The 5,556-nt window shown below is 46.8% G+C and overlaps 1 non-coding gene across 1 annotated transcript; it reads left to right on the forward strand.

Annotated features, from left to right (window-relative positions):
• Positions 1-5,155: 5,155 nt before the first annotated feature.
• trnal-aag (transfer RNA leucine (anticodon AAG)) lies at positions 5,156-5,238 on the forward strand. Its single transcript has one exon. It is a non-coding gene; the product is annotated as a tRNA-Leu (tRNA).
• Positions 5,239-5,556: the final 318 nt, after the last annotated feature.

The following is a 5,556-nucleotide window of genomic DNA, read 5'->3' on the forward strand; positions in this document are numbered from 1 at the left end:
AGTCTGACCCCATACCTACAACTTCGGAAAACTTCCTGGCCAATCCCTGCTCTTTGTTCGTATGTTCCATCAAATTACTCGATAAATCGGGATGAAGAACTTCCTTAAAGAAGCAGTCATTGGTTTAAATGAAGGGACCGAGTTGTGATTTAATTTCTGGAACTAACCAGCTCCTGGAGGGAGCTTAAGGGCCAACAAGAGTTACAGAGAGCAGAAAAATTCAGGGGAATGGTGCTGAGAGAGAGCAAACAATAGGGGCTGAGTTTCCGATCTCCATTTCTACAAGACAATAGGGCCTAATTTAAAATTTGAGCTAAACCGATCTAGGGTGATATCAGGAAGGTTTCTTCACACAAAGGACCGTGCAAATCTGCAACCCTCTCCCGCAAAGTGGTTTTGAACCTGGGCGTCAATTCGAACATTTAGGAACTGCATCTGATATTTTTTGATTGTTTGTTTGTTTCGCAATTATTTTAAGGTTTATAAAAACACGGTGGATGGATAAAGTTCAAATACAGACCAGTCATGAGCTGAACAGGATTGAGTGGAGAACAGTCTCCGTCCGTTCCTATATTCACATCTTCCTAATCCTGAACCAAACAAATCATCACCCACTCTATTTTTTCTTAACAGTCAAAGTTAATTTCTCCTCCCAATCTTCATAACGAAAAACGAATCCTGAAGGGAACTGAAACGAGGCTCATTCCTTTATTGAGAACATTTTCCTCTCACGATTAACGATTTCCTGTTGAATACTAGTACCCCATCCACCGGTCAGTTACCAGTAACTGCTGTTGATACACAGAGAATCCTGTCACCCCATGCATTCTCTATATTTCCCCAAATTCTTCCATCAGTTTTGGGGAATACTAATCCTGAAAAATCAGTCCTATGATGGTTTTGTTAACAATAACCAAATCCAATCAACCGGGCTTTTCCCTCTCTGTTAAACCTCTTTCTCGGTGGCTGCATATATTACTGATTGGACACAGGAGTTGATCTTTCATCAGTCCAGTGGAGTACAGACCAACTGAATATTAGTGCAATTTCTGATACGGTTAAATTTCAAATGCAGTTCATTAAGCATTTTGCTAATATATCAAGAGATTCAAACTAGTCCTGTTAAAGCAGAATGACAGTGAGTTCAGTAAGAAATGTTTACAAAGTACAGCAATTTCTTTCTGCTCACAGTACACACATATAGCGAATTGTTTCACACAGCAGGAGCGGAAACCGCAGCCCGCAGTCTTCATGTTAGCATTGACCTGAATTTGAGTTTTGTGGGTAGAGGGGTACAGAGAGCACAGATGTAATTGTGGGAACTGAAGTCACTTTTCCTGTGAATGGAGCCGGATAAAGAGCTCGGGCCGGCCTGAGAGTCCCAGAGGGCGGGGTCATCGGGTAGCCTGGGGATAAAACAGACCCGAGAGACAGGAAATTAGATTTGAAAGAGAGAGGGGGTGCGGGCGGGGTGGGGCGGGACGGGGTGATGCGGGGAGGGGGAGGGAGAGCCGGGGAGGGAGATAGGGAGGGAGACAGCGAGGATGAGAGGGAGGGAGTTAGAGAAGGGCGGAGATGGAGGAAGAGAGGCCAGCGGGCGGGTGGGAGGGAGGAACTTGAATTTTTCCACCACATTTTACAACCTCAGGAAGACCTAAAACCTCACGGCCAATGGTGCGGGAGCAGAGCTGTGTCTTGGTAAGTGAGATTGCTGTTTGAAAGTGCACAACAACATCCCACCGCAGCAACCTGATCAATGACTATATAATCTGGTTCAGAGACCCTGTTTGAGGGATTAGTATTGATCCCAGGACTCCGGGTAAGACTCCGCTTCTCTTGTTGTAAATAGTCTGGTCGGATTGTTCACATCCGTCCGATAGGGGAAATGGGGTTTCGGTTTAAATTGTGGTTTATGAGTGAAATAGTCATGTATCTTTATTGCCACTCTGTGGGGCATTACACAATTTGTGAAACATATTTGCCTCTTCTAGAATTCCAAGCAGTTGGAAGCACTGAAGAAGTCCTGGTTCTATCTTTACTAATTCACGTGAACTGTGATAATGAAATATAACATCTTCCAGGCAGTGGAGATATAATATAGGCACCAAAAATACTCACACATCACAGCGGATGTTGTTTTATTTTTCCCAGGGAGCCTCGGTTGAAGAGTTTCCCTTTTTTGTTACTCTGAGCTTCTCAATGTTGTAATGCTGTCTGCTTCATTCCTGGGAGACAAGTGGGAATCAGAAATGATCACTCCCTCCCTGTGTGACTCCGACTGATACAGTTGTTATCATTAAGGTCAGTCAGCCTCTGACCCCTTATCAGGTCCAATATTTGACCCAAAGTTAACGTTTTCTGTTATCTACACTGGGAATCGAAATTCCTGCTGCACTCTCTATCCCTTCCGTGATAAAAAAATCCGTCTCTTTCAATTGTGGGTGTCTATCTCTCATTGTCTGTGACACCTCTTCAATTAACAATCTACTTCTGCTCTCCTTACAGAGTGTAATCTCTTCTGTCTTTTTACCTTTTGCAGTGACCTATGATTCAGTCAGCTGCTCCCTTGGTTTTTACGATGAGGAAGTTGTGAGTTCAAAACTCATTCCCGAATCCTGACCACAAATTCAGGCTCACGCTCTAGTGAATTCTTTGCTGTTACTGGTGCCAGCTTTTAGACGATATGTTGAACTGAGCTGCCATCTGCTTTCTCACGTAAAATACACGAAGGCACAATTTCGGAGATGGGCGGGGGAGTTATTCCATGATGTCGGAGCCAGAATTTGTCCCTCAATTAATATCACTTCAAAACAGATCATATTGCCTTCATCACATTGCTGTTCTTGGAAGCTGACCGTGTGCAAATCCTTTGAAAAATTGTTCAAAAATATGATGACTGAATTCCTGTTAGGAAAAGTCAAGCTATTATTGAAAATTCTGCTGTGTGAACTTCATTGGGCAGCAGAGAAATCAGGTGAGGAATTCGAGTAAATCGACACCAGAGAACATGTCACCGTCAAGACTGGATCAACTCTTGCGAAGATCAATGAGTAAAAGCTGAGAGTTCCGCGCATCATCAGATCATTAACCAGAGACACTCACAGAGTGTTTTGTACAATGTGTCTCTAATGCAAACCTGAAGGAACGAAGCCTTACCAGTTCATGGTGATATTGGGAATGGAGCTCCGTATATTTAATAAGTGAGCAAGAATGAATAAACTCCAAATAATGATTATCTGTGTCTTTGACGTGATGCTTTTCCCGTTATACTGATAATCTTGTCCTTCTCGATGATACATGTATCAGGGAGGACGCTGCTGTCCAAATACGCATAGGAGTTAATGCAGGGTGTCCTGTAGATCGGACATACTGCAGCTAATATGTATAATCTCCGCAACAATGTTTCCGCCTAAGAGATTTGTTTTGTTATTTTTTTCGATTCAGATCATCTTGGGGTGATTGAGAACAAGGAAAGGCCATTCGGACCATGGCCTGAAACGGGCTGAGAGAAAGAGGAAATACTGGGCTGGTATATTTTTGTAGCATTTACTACTTCTGTCCGAGTGTGAATAAAAACGATTTGAGAGGTTGGTTGCAGATTGAAGTGTTTACTGGAAGTAAGAAGCTGATACAAATTCACTGTACAGACAAAGCCAGGTATGTTTTTCGGTCACAGACCGCTGGTTATTTTGGTGTGAATAAGAACAAAAAGAGCAGAAGATGGTTTGGATTCATCGGCCTCTGTGCTGTGGGCTTCGCTGCACCGCCCTGCGACGGAGCCGTAATTCCTTCCTGCCGCTGAATACTTTACGGTAGCCAAACAAATATTCACTTCTTACTAATTTTTAATCAAGAGCACACGTGTTGGGAAGCTCACCCTGGCTGCGCAATTACACTTCACACCACTCCGAATGCAACAGACAAAGACAGACACACAGAAAAGCAGTAGAGACGATCAGGACACACACAGTGACAGACAGGAAAAGGTGCGCAAACCAGCAAGATCCCGCCCCCACCCCACAAACTCAACCCCCCACCCCCTCACAGCTGGATGAGGGAAAACAAGCCCAAGAGGGACATGGGGACCGCCCGCTTTCTCGGCCACTCACTTTAGCCATCACCATCCCAGCGGGACAAACGGGGAGGCGCCACTCCCTGTGGGATAGAAATGGCAAAAATTCCCCCAGCTCCAGTAACTAGACCTCCTAGTGGATCTGGAAGGGACACCAACTTCCGTCCATCTTAAGTGAGTCACAGTTCCCTGTATGTGAATGTGGATCAACACCTTATATTCCCTCACAGACTCTGTGATCCCCGGGCCTTTGCGAATTACGAATAAAACCTGAGACCTGAGCAGGCGGGAGTAGGGATGGGGGTGGGGGGCGGGAGTAGGGATGAGGATGATGGGCGGGAGTGAAGATCGGGGTGGGGGTCGGGAGTGGGGATGGGGGTGAGGGGCGGGAGTGGAGATGGGGTGGGGGGCGGGAGTGGGGACGGGGGTGAGGGGCGGGAGTGGGGATGGGGTGGGGGGCGGGAGTGGGGATGGGAGTGAGGGGCAGGAGTGGGGATGGGGGTGAGGGGTGGGAGTGAGGGTGAGGGTGAGGGGCGGGAGCGTGGATGGGGCTGGGGGCGGGAATGAGGGTCGGGATGGGGTGAGTTGCGCGGGGGTTGAAAGCCATGGCGCAGAGTGATGAGTGTGAAAACAGCCGACTTTAAAGGTCACAGGAAAGCGGTGCCTGGAGCTGCCCCGAGAGACAAGCTTTGGGTTGTTAGTAAAAAGATCTCCTGTAATGAAGGCACAAAATCAGAAACAGGAAATGCTGGAAATATTCAGCAGGTCCGAAAGCAGCTGTGGAGAGATATTCCTGTCGCCAGGATGTAACTCTCCAAATGGACAATTCACGTCGCTCAGATCTTACACTCTCATCACATTCGTGTGAGGAATGGGTCGGGCGGGAATTGGGTCTTTGTTGATTTGAGCAAACAGAGCAATGCAGCAATGAGAAGCTCCTCAGCCCCCGGCGGATTGGGGAAGGATGGGACTCAGATACAGGAACCTGATAGGTGCTGAAAAAAGGAATATCACATCAAGTTTTTGAAAGCAGTGGCGATGAATGTGAAATTCAAAACCATTTATGCAGAACAGAACGGCATAGTCAGGATGGCCGAGCGGTCTAAGGCGCTGCGTTAAGGTCGCAGTCTCCTTTGGAGGCGTGGGTTCGAATCCCACTCCTGACATTATATTTTCCTTCAGCACCTGCCAAACCCGAGATCTCCACCACCTGGAAGGAAAAAGGCAGCAGATGCATGAGAACAGCAGCAAGCTCCCCTCCGAGCTACACACCATCCTGACTTGGAACTGTATCGCCCTCTCAAATCCTGGAACTCCCTTCCTAACAGCGCTGTGGACCTACTTACACCATATGGGCTGCAGCATTTCAAGAAGGCAGCTCACTGCCAGCTTCTCAAGGGGAGTTTCGGTCGGCCGAGCCAGACTCGAGGCAACCGGATCCCCTGAAAACAGCTCATAAAGTAAACTGGATACAAAAGCAACAT

The sequence above is a fragment of the Cetorhinus maximus genome, chromosome 31 (assembly GCF_964194155.1).
Source record: "Cetorhinus maximus chromosome 31, sCetMax3.hap1.1, whole genome shotgun sequence".
NCBI lineage: Eukaryota > Metazoa > Chordata > Chondrichthyes > Lamniformes > Cetorhinidae > Cetorhinus > Cetorhinus maximus.